This window comes from Meleagris gallopavo, chromosome 14 (assembly GCF_000146605.3).
Source record: "Meleagris gallopavo isolate NT-WF06-2002-E0010 breed Aviagen turkey brand Nicholas breeding stock chromosome 14, Turkey_5.1, whole genome shotgun sequence".
Lineage (NCBI taxonomy): Eukaryota > Metazoa > Chordata > Aves > Galliformes > Phasianidae > Meleagris > Meleagris gallopavo.
Genome location: NC_015024.2, coordinates 5,701,037 through 5,712,666, shown reverse-complemented (window position 1 = coordinate 5,712,666; position 11,630 = coordinate 5,701,037). Strand labels below are relative to the sequence as shown.

The 11,630-nt window shown below is 38.2% G+C and overlaps 2 long non-coding RNA genes across 2 annotated transcripts; one reads left to right on the top strand and one right to left on the bottom strand.

Moving 5' to 3' along the window:
• Positions 1 to 481: 481 nt before the first annotated feature.
• LOC116217164 lies at positions 482 to 2,994 on the bottom strand. The gene is made up of 3 exons (XR_004161292.1): positions 2,908 to 2,994; positions 1,269 to 1,367; positions 482 to 603 (listed from the first exon to the last, which is right to left on the bottom strand). It is a non-coding gene; the product is annotated as an uncharacterized LOC116217164 (long non-coding RNA).
• LOC109369916 lies at positions 601 to 11,183 on the top strand. The gene is made up of 2 exons (XR_002119576.2): positions 601 to 6,181; positions 8,271 to 11,183. It is a non-coding gene; the product is annotated as an uncharacterized LOC109369916 (long non-coding RNA).
• The last annotated feature ends 447 nt before the right edge of the window (positions 11,184 to 11,630 follow it).

Here is an 11,630-nt window from a genome sequence, read left to right as displayed (position 1 = left end):
GCTGCCTGTAACATGCTGTTAATAGGTAAAAGGGCTTTCTTAATTGCTATTCTATGGAGAAAAACAACCATTAATAAATGTTTTGGTAACGTTGCCAATAAAGTATCAGTAAGTTTTCATCTTTAAAAAACAATCCTATATTTCTTCCACTTTTCCCATAGTTAGCTGCATTCTTGCAAACTGACTGGGGTTGGAACAAAAGCATTGCCTGCTTCCCAATGTAGCATGTCCTAAGAGACAGATCTAGTGAATAAATACGCATTTATTGGTAATAAAATGCATGTTCCTGTTTAAAGCAGGATCAAACAACTGAAGTGATGGTTTCTTTTGAGAACCATATGGCATTTGGAGCCGTAGCTAAACTGCAGTATGCTCATATCCATGTTTCTATTGCCAGTGTACTGATTGACAAATGTATTCAAAAGGATTTGTGAAAATAAGACATCACAGTGTAGTTGTTCCCCTTAGTGCACTGCATTAGCTCGTGTTGCTGATGCTCTTGCCGGGGCTGTACCCCACTGTATGCTACATACTTAGTGTATGCTGAATGGGAAATATGAAAACCTGATTTTTCTGTCACGTCACAGGATCTTGCATTCACATCTGCAAAAGATGAGTTCAAATTGCACATTACACACAAGTTTTTAATTGCATTTTCAGTACACTCCCAACATTTTTACACAGATCTGGGAGTCTTCATGTGTGCACACAGCCATAGATACTCACAAACTATTTGTAAAAGCTTAGAAGCCTCAACAGACCTTTTTTTTTCCATTCTGCGTTGTCAACTGAAATAGTGCAGGTGCTTTGCTCTTTTGTAGTTGTGCAGTAGTAAATAACAAACCTGGCTTCTGCTCTTTAACACTTAATTATGCACTGATTTTAACACTCAGCACAGTTTTTTTTTTTTTTTTTTCCCCTCTTTTTTCTTTGGTTTCTATCAAACACCAAACCGTTTAAAAAACAGGAATCTAATTGGAGCAGAGTGTTGAGTTTATGGGTATAACAAGAGGTGATTTCTAAACGCTAAGTAACAGAAATGCATCAGTAGGGCTTAGTTTTGAATAGCATGGAAAGGTTTAAATTCACAATAGAATAAGTAGCATTCATTTGTGTAGTTTGCTCTGAGAACTAAAGAACTAATGCTCACTTAGATGCAGATAGTTTAATGCTAACCTAAAAACTGAGTACATGCAGAGGATGTTGCTAGAATTTGCATTCCTGTCATTCTTTGTTCACGTTCAAAATTATTAATCATGATCACATACTTTACTTTTCTGCAGGAGATGTGCTTCATTCCATGCATGAGTGGGCAGTAGTGACTCCTAATTTCTTTCAAGCTGTGTTCCTGGATAGTTACATTCCTTCTGTAACGACATGGCCAGAAAAATAAATGAAAATCAAACATAATAATTGCAAATGGAATAAACCACTAATATTTCATGTTATAATTATTCAAAATCAGGGTGCTTTATATTAAAGCAATTTAATGTCAGTGGGATGTAGATCTTTTGACAAAGTTTGGCATTTCTGGTGGAGACATGAGATACAGACATTATTGGTGACTCTCCAAGGTATCAATCTAGTGGACGGACACTTAGCCCTGCCCAGCTGTATGGATTTTGGTGCTGCTCATATTTGGAGTTAAAGCATATCAGTGATGTATATGGTGTGCACATTTACACTTGCTCCAGTGTATTGCTCCTAAATTGACTACCGTGTCCAAATAAATACTAAAAATAAAATACATACCAAATAAATACTAATAATACTAAATTTTAAGGTTTTGGCCATAAGCAGGTGACTCTTAGAAAGGCTTCTGGCCTTCATCACCACATCCTGCATTCTGATTAAAGCATGTTTGCTTTCTTGGATGGGGCCTATTTTCACCGTAGGTGAATTTGCTTGGCACAAAGAAAAAAAGAAACTCATCTGGTTTAGTCCTAACCGTCATACATGATTTTTGTTGTTTTAAACTTAAAGCTTCATCTTTACTGCTGTACTTAACTTTATCCACTGAGTCTTTTAAAATTGAATTTAAACATTAGAGTGAAATAGTCTTTGGTAACAAGCTGTTTACAAATGGTCTTTTTGTAGAAGTACATACTACAGCATTATATATCTCAAATTGATGCATCTGTTTATCCATATAACAACAGATGTCAGTAAAGCACAGTTAGGATGAGAAACGTTGCTTCTACAAACATCCTTTCAGCTTCAGGTTATTTATTCTGTGCTGCAGAATTGACAAAATCAAGTGGGAGGATAAAGCATTCATCTTTTAGGGTTACATTGAAATGAAATGGAACTTTCATTATAAGAAGTCATATTTTATCCGTTCCACGTTGTAAGGGATACAAACTGTAACTATAGCTTGAGCTATTTTTCCTTCTGTTCCACAGGTTACAGACTAATTAAGAATACTGCTGTTGTGCTGTGTGCTACTGAGAACATGTAAATTCCAGGGTTTTTTTTTTTCCTATACAGTTTAGAACTGTTCCAGAGGTTTCAAATATATACAGGTATTCCAGGAAACTCATGGGAAGCATTCTTGAGAAAGCTAGTGCCTCTTTAGATTCTACTTTGTCACTTCTCTTGGATGCTAAGTAGGAGTAAGGCTCCATCAAGACAAGCACGGTATTAGAAAAAAGTACAATCCAAAACTGAATAGAGATGAGTTTTTAACTCACACTAACTATAGCTTTTGTTTCAGTAATTATGTGATCTTAGGCTCTTTTGGAAGGACCGGTGAGATGTGGACGTAGTGTGTGACAGCAGTATAGGGGAGCTGAGGGGAAGCAATGTGGAGGATAACTAAGTTTGCTCTAATCACACTATTGTGCCTCCAATCCCCAACACCCCCCAATCAAAAAAAAAAAGCAAGTTTGCAAGTCTGCACATACTCACTGTGGAAGCTTGATGTGTGGGGCCTTCAGATGGGGCTGGAGAAGGTGGCAGAAATTCCCTCACCAAAAGTGTCGGTGGGAGTCAAAGTACAGCTCCAATGCAGGTGACGCTACTGAAATTACGAGGCAAAAGCACCAGACGTTGGTGTTAGTGCTTGTAATGTGAATGCTAGGGCTCCACCACGTGGTTAAAGCTGTGCTCTGTGCACAGGCTGGGCTCTCAGCCCTGGGCTGCAGCAACCAGATCATTAGAGGAAATTTGGCAGTGAACTTGGTTAGCTTCATTCGATGCTCCATGATAGCTGCACAATTACAGTGCCATTTTCTTCACTTCTGCTGCTTCGCAGGTTTTTGAATACAAGCACGTAGTGACTGGAAAAACACTACTTTGAATGCAGCAGTTGATAAGGAAAACAAATACGTATTTCTTAAAATATAAAAATCATGAAGTGTTTACTGCTAAAGTAGTGGCAGCACAAACAGCTTTGCTGTACTTAGGTATGATATCATCAGCATGGTGACTTCAGCGCAAGGATGTATGCCATAGCAGATTCACACAAAGCTGAGAAGATACCAAATCAGTAGAGGCTGTGCCAGGAGTATAATTTATCAGGCATGCAGTACATCGAGCTTCTCTGCCCACGTGTGCCAGGAATACGTACTGTGTAACGTCAGGGAAGCCTGGCAGATCTCACTCCTTGAAAAGACAATGCAACTTAGGTGAGACCGTTTTTAGAAGCTGATAGAAATAACCATTAACTGTAGAGCTGTGAAGCACAACGCTGCTGGGTTGGACTCTGCATGAATGTCACACGACACCTTCAGGAGACAGTTTGGACTACAATTTTTGATTCTTTTAATTCTATACCTTTCTATTATTAAACAGAATAGTAAAAAAGACAGTAAGTACCTACCAGAGTAATGTACCATGAATAAAACTGCTTTTCTCCTGTAGCTAAAAGGCAGGATATGTGATGATCTTTCATAAGGTGTATTTGGTGCAGAATGAGGTTTTCCTAGTGCCCTGTGTGCACTTCACTATCGATCTCAAGCCAGACTGTTGCATATAACCACAAGATAACAATTGGATGTCATTCAAAATATTTTTTCAAGGACGTTTTTGACCTTAAGTAATAGGTAGCCCTTCCAGACCTAATGATGAAAGGATTTTGTTTCTGGAAGCTAAAAGCAGACAAATGCTTCAGGAACTGCAATACCTAACAGGAAAGTCTCATGGCAGCAGTAGAAAATAGTTCAGAATTTCCTATAACAGAACTTAATTGAGAAGTCCTACTGTCAATAGCAATAATGATAAAAAAAGCTGTTTAGGCTTTTAGTTAACTCCATCTATGGGTGGTGAAATGCTATAGATTATAATCTGTACAGTAATTTTAGTATCCTCCTGGGTTCATTTTAAAAAAGGAAACTGACAAGTATCCTACAAATTCTATATGCTTTATATTCTTTAAATACCTTTTTTTGTACGGTAACACCTGTCTAGTTTCTTCAAAGCGTTTAAAACATTTTCAGCACTCAGAGAAGCAGCAGCTTCATCTTCAAGATCCACCTGAATTGAAATGTCTTGGACATCATGGGTTCACTAAATGACAGATTGAAAACAGCAAATCAGCACTCTCTGTAGCAAGGCTGACTGGGCAGAGGTCTCAGCAGTACCTCTTCTGTGTAGAAATGGGCTCCTTACACAAATTCTGCTCAGCTGGGGAAGGTTTGCCTGTAGGAATAAGAAACTGTGAAAGGATTGTCAGCATCCTTACCAAATATTTGCTTGACAGGAGGATGTCTAACCAAGCTAATTCAAAGGATGTGATACGTGCCTGTGCTCCACTGTCATTTGCCTTTGTCACAGTGCTACTGTTTTAATTTATTTTTGTTTTGGACATTAGGACCAACTGCTTGTGTCCATCTGCGCGTGCTAAAGCATACGTTGTGATTTGTAAGTGGTTACAAGCAAGACTTTAAGTGTGATTCACCAAAATTTGTCATCAGTATTTGTACAAAGCATTCTGGAGTAAAGCTCTGAGGGGGCTGGAAAGTACTTTTATTTTTTCTCTGCTTAAGGAATAACGTCATCCCTTTGTATATTAATGGATTGGATCACGCGTTGTGTTTTTTGGCAAGGACATTAACATGCATTAGGAGTTCTTGTTCTATCAAGGCTTTGTTTGATGACTGGTCTGAAAACCTCAGCTCAGAATTGGGATGAAGTATGAGTACGACGTGTATTTAATGTTTGAAAATCTGTGCATTTCAGTAAACACTTTCAGCTATCTTAGAAGTTACGTTGATAAAATGATCAGTTTTCCTCTTCAGCTCTGTTCTCAAGATGTCCTTGCTAAGAAGGGGACTGTAAGTCACATCAGTCTGGCAAGTATTTTGATTTCAATATTGTAAGACTTTTTAGCTTGAGGTCACGTTGAGCTCTGGTAATGTAGAAATTGGCTTTAAAGCTCTATCAGGACAGTCAGAAGAGCCCAATTGTTTCTGATTTAAAGGCAATGTATATTTTAAATGGCCTTTTGGTAAGGCAGTTTAACAATTAATGTCATGTTATAAGGCCTTAATAAGTTTATTAAAAATATTTTAAAAATCGTGATTAAGTAGAATAAAAACAGTGATTTCTTAAGAATTATAAATATTGGAGTCAGACTCCAGCTGCATGGTTATGGTCCTAGATTTTATTACTTAAACTACTGAAGAAATGTAGATCTGCATATGATGTTTCTCATAGACATTTTCTTATATTTCAGATGAGAGATTACATCTGTGGAACGCTAATAGTATTTTTTCTGTAACAGACAAGTTTAATGACTACAGTTGCTATAACTGCTGCAGCTTGCTAGCTGTTTAGTTAAGTACATTAAGACCCAAACAGTTGGTAAACTTTTGAAATGAAGGAATCTTGCCTTTACAGCAACATTATTGCATGACTGGAGAGAGGGGATTTTTTTTTCCTCCCCCATGACCAATATTGTACACTGTAAATATTTACAGTTCACTTAAGTTGTCTTTATTAAAGCACCATTCTTTGGACATCACCTCTGAAGATGCCTGCACTGTGGGATGAGGTAGTAGGTTGTATAGTTTTAGGGTCATACCCACAACTGGGAGATAACTATACAATCTACTGTCTTTCCTAAAGCAGCAGAAAATCAACAATGGAGACTGTTCCGTTTTAAGCTCAGTGTCAGATTCTACCAAAGTTCTGCACTTGGAGTGTTTATTATAGGAGACAAATATTTCTGCAACATCTACAGGTAATTACTTCTGGATTTTTCTGATTCTCTACATTAATTTATCTTCTCTAAGGATAAAATGTAAGAACAGATTGATTCCTTTTAGGTGGGGTAATCAAATACAAATGGTTGATGTTCTAATAAGTTGTGTTAACATTGCTAACTGAAGCATCAAATATTAATACTCTGGAATGAAACTGTGGTTAGCTACTTCAGCAAAGAGCTTAAGTACATGCTTCTCTATCAGAGTGAGGTAGTAGATTGTATAGTTGTAGGGTAGTTATTTTACCCTGTTCAGGAGATAACTATACAATCTATTGCCTTCCCTGAGGAGTAAAACAAACTGCGGTCCTTTGCTGTCGTTCATTTCTACACTGACTAAAAGTAGATTTGTCAGATAAGTTTAGGGTTGTAAAGAATCAAATTAATCCCATAAATTCTGTCACTACTTAACAGTTTGAGTGGTGTGAACCCCAAATGGTATTTGACTAATATGACTTTTCTTCCAAGGTGAGTGGCACAGCACTGTCTGGACATCAATGCATCTCTTAGTAGATATAGAACTGAATACACCAGAGACTGGAAATCATTCTAAAACAATTTGGTTTTGAATCTAAAAGTAGTCTTGGCTCAAACTCATACATTGTGACATAAACTGTTTTAATTTCTGTAATACGTTAACATTCTGTGACTGTTTAGTAGAAGCTGGAAAATTTACAGTTATACTTCATTAATACATCTGCTTATTTTTCTCTAGCTTTTCTAGCAAGTGAGATTTAAACAATGTAATACAAAGATTAAAGTGTTGAATGGCCAAAATTCACAGAATGGCCAGAGTTGGAAAGGATCTCAAGGATCATGAATCTCCAACCCCCCTGCCACGTGCAGGGCCACCAACCTCCACATTTAATACCAGACCAGGCTGCCCAGGGCCCCATCCAACCTGGCCTTGAACACCTGCAGGGATGGGGCATCCACAGCCTCTCTGGGCAGCCTGGATTCATCCCTTCAGCTGTTTAGGAGAATGTAAAGCTATGAAATTTGAGTGCCCAAAATCCAAAATTGTAGCTTCTGTCTGAAGAGGTTACTGTTTTTATAAGAAGGCATTCAGAGATTGTATTCTTTTTCCCCCATAAGCCTTAGGTGTACCCCATCTAGCTGCTTCTGCCTTAGAGTGACCAGCTAATATCTTCCTATAACAAGGAAGGGAAAAAAAATCCAAACATGAAAACACTTTTTGGGACTGAAAGTTTAGCATAGTAAGAGTGAAAATGGAGCCATTAATGAGTATTTAAGCCAGGAGCGTTACTGGTTAACCATTTACTAAACAGTGCTAACTGTAAACTTGTAGTACATGCCCTGGCCTAAAAATGCAGAAGACCAAAAGCAGCTGGTAAGCTAAGCTGACTTCATAGATCAGCTGCTAAGCAAGAAGAACTGCAAAAAGGAAGCATTGGGCTCCTAGGAAGAGGTAGTAGGTTGCATAGTTCTAGGGCAGGGATTTTGCTCACAAGGAGGTAACTATACAACCTGCTGCCTTTCTTAGGGCTTTTTTATAACACCAGGACCATTTTGGCTCCATCCTAACCTCTGCAGCTTTGGTATGTGAAGAGAAATGAAGCTGTTTCTAAGCATATTGAGGTTTAATGAAACTGGTGTCTCAGCCAATTTGGTACAGACTTGAGCAAAGTACTATTAACTGGAATTCAGTATTGTGAGGTGCTGCATTTCAAGGCACACGTGTCATTTTGTTGACATTAATGTTGTGATAACTTACAAAGAAAATACTGAAAACAAATTCCAAATCCCCTACAATTAGGATGGAGGTGTCACATACTCCTTAACATTCAGTTAAGTACTAATGCTACGTGCTTGCAAACAGGCAGCTATAACACACCTTCCTTTGGCTTTGTGAGGTTTCCAAAGATCAACTTACAAGTCACCTGAAAGCTGGTAGGCTCCTGCAAGCAGGAATAGGCTCTCCCAATAAATCATGCTGTGTTGTGGAATATTTGCAGTCCTACAGGAGCGTCTTCAAAGTGAATGACTGCATATCTGCTATGGAGTTGTACGTTGAGAAGTAGATGATAATTTTTTCATGTAATTACAGTGCAGTACCACCGTTGTTCTGGTAGGACTTGCTCCAGATGTGCTCTGCTGTGGGATACAGAGACCCTCAACTGCTGATCATCTCGTAAGATTAATGGCTTATGCTTTCAGCAGACAGTTCTTAAGGTTCTGGCAAGACAGAATCCTAGATATTATAAAAATATTTAGTATGCTAATAGAAATTGTCTATTCATTGAAGTGTACACATTTGATTTACTCAATAAAGGGAGTTTATGGAACTCTTATGGTGAATTGACTTTACTTTCTACATAATAAGGAAGAGAATTTTACTGAAAAACACTGCTCATACTATGGAAGTAAAACGAAGACCACATTAAAAAAGGTTTTAACAGGAATTAGTGTTAACTAAAAAAATTCCAGTGTAAATTGTGATTTTTGATGAGACTTCACTGACAAGAAAGGAGATGAATGTACAATATTACTGTTGAATGTGTAGGAATTCTGCTTACTCCAGAGCTGTTATCTGAGCATAAGTTTTAACTGTTGCTCATGAATGTAAACTTTTGAGAAGGTGAGCTCTTCTCTTGACTGCACCTTAATTTTTGCATACAGTTGGTAAGGCATCTTAGGTACTATTCAGATACCCTGAAGTTTCATTTTTTGCAGTTTAAAATGCCTTGAAAGCTTCAGCATACTGAACACTAATCTGTGTATAACGTGCATGCTTATGAAAGACTTAATAATCAGATCAGTGCTAGCAACTACAACGCTCCATGCTATGTTATTAAAGCCTGTGTTAGGGAAGAACTATAACTAGATGAAAAACAGCAGCTGCATAAGCCTGTTAATATTCAGTTTGGTGTAATATGCAAGTTTTAGGCTTAATATGTAGATATCTATCCTGCTAATGCAACACTTCATATTACTACCATCAGTGCTGCTGGCTCTTTTAACTTTGGAAGACAAAAAAGTACATGTAGCTTTTAATTTGTTTGACTGAAGTTGTATACATCTCAACATTGAAAAAAGGCACTGATCAGAAAACATTAAGTCCCTCTTGATGGACTCTCAAGTGCTATTTAGGTAAAAGTACCTGAACTTTGGGATTAATATCTCCATATACTTTCAAAGTATTGTAAGCAGAGCCATGTCGTATACGGTCCCTCTTATACAACAACATAAGCAGCCTTAAGAAAAGCAGTTAATGCTCAGTTCATTATTTTTAAATAGTTAATTAGTTCTTTATTTAAGGATACTAATCCCAGCCCCTCATCTTTCCAGTAGTGACTATCTCACTCATGGCAGGTGCAGGCATTTCCTTCCTTGTAACTGGAAGCAGCTTGATAAAGTGACAAGGCTCAAACCAGTAAAGAATTATGCTGTGGTTCAGCTCTCATATAACAGTCAGATTATTTCTTTCTTTGATGACCTGCAGGTTCCACTCTGTGAATGGTATCTACTTAACAGAGTACACGATTTGTTTGCCTTTTTCTACTTGTATATGCAGTGAGGGGTCCAAGGATGAGGTGGTAGTGCAGAAAGAAGCCTTCCACTCGAGAAACAGTAGCTAAAGAATGCATAGCAAACAGTGCAGAAAAGTTTGCAGTAACAGTAGAGACATGTTTACCACCCATACTGAAGTAGTTTTGTCACGGTGGTCTTGGAAGCATTCCAGTAGAGCTCTGAAAATAGAATATAGCTTCTATGCTGTTCCACATCCCAGGAGAATTATTTGTGTTCCCTGCCTTTCCATGCAGGAAGGTGTGCTTGAACATCTTCCTGGTAAAATGAAACCTAACACCTGCTGAGATTTTTCTATACCAGAAAACATTACCAGCAAACACTTTCATTTCCGAGGAGACTTTGAGCACTTAGTGCCGTGTTCACAACCTATGAACTTAATGCATTAAGAATTACCTTTGCTATGCTGCCTTACGGATCTAGGATTGCGGCAGGCACCATATTAAAATAGTGTTGCCACAAGAATTACTGTGAGATTTCTGCATAGCTTTGAGATAACAAAGCTCCTAAGGAACATATTCCACCACACATTAGTCTTACCATAGACTAAAAGGTGTTCTCTGCTAGAGTTTGTCTGGTTGGCAAAGTCTGCATTCTTATTCTTAACCATTAGTTTTCCTTCGTGCTTCTTTATGCTTGCAGAGGGAACAAATGCAAGGAAAAACCTCTTGCTGTTAAACACATACAGAGAGATGTTGCAACATGCACTTAGAACTTCCATATTATTTAGATTTAGATTTTTGGACTGCTCGATCCAGTACAGTGGCCTTTTGCATCACCAAAATGTAGCCCTTGCTGACTTTGGGCAAGCATCAGGCCTGGCTCACTAACAGGTACACATAGGCAGTTCATCATCTCTTGAATTTACAAGCAGTCTGTGTAAAATATCTGATATGTGTAAAGGAAAAAAAAAAAAAAAGATGCCTGAAATGCACTGATTGGAACAGACAAGCGTGTCAAGTTCAGCTGAATATTAGTGGGTTCAGCTGAAACTCCCAAACCACGTCACTCAGCTCCAGAAGCATCGGTGCCAGGTGTAGCTTTCAGACCTCTGCTAAGCTTTAAGGGCCCCAGCAGATGATACAGCTGGATTCAATCAAAAAAAAGCAGATTTCATCTAACAAGCCTTTGTGTATTTTATGAAATCATTCTGTGAAGACAAGTTGTGACAGGAACTACTGGAAGCATCAGATGGCAGTGCATGTTTTGTTGCAATTCAAGAAATAAGATTTGTCTTATTGCATGTACAATGTTACTGGAATTTTGTTTTTGACTATTAAACCCACGACAGCAAAGAGTTTGTAAAACACTACTGTTTTGAAGATTGCTGAAATACAGAGTTGTCGCAAGTCATAGTGCTTCTAAGGACTGCATTTTGGGAAACTGAAATGGTCCCATCTGATATAGGAGAATTTAAATGAAAAAAAAAAAACATATATAAAAATATATATAAATGTTTCAATGCCAGAAATATGTGGCATATATGTATATGTATGTATACTGCGTCTGGCATTTTCACTATAAGTGAAAATGCACTGATTATTTAAACCATAAAACCAGAGCAGAGAGAAGGATCAAAACTGCAATTCCAAATCCCAGTTCTACCAAGGGAATTCACATTGCCTTACACCTAACACTGTAACACAACTGAAAGCACAGTAATGGCACCATAGTAGCAAAGTCCTAAGTTGCAGTAACTTGAGGATATGCCCAAAGGTGGCAGCTATAGACACAGAAACAAAGAAAAAATGTGCTTACCCACAGAAGACCTGAGGTAGACAGGGGCCTCCAGCAAGGTACCCTTGCCTCCACTGCCAACCCTTAAATGAGGTCTGGGAGAGGTGGATCCTGGCTCCACCCCTTCCTGTCACTCAGGTGC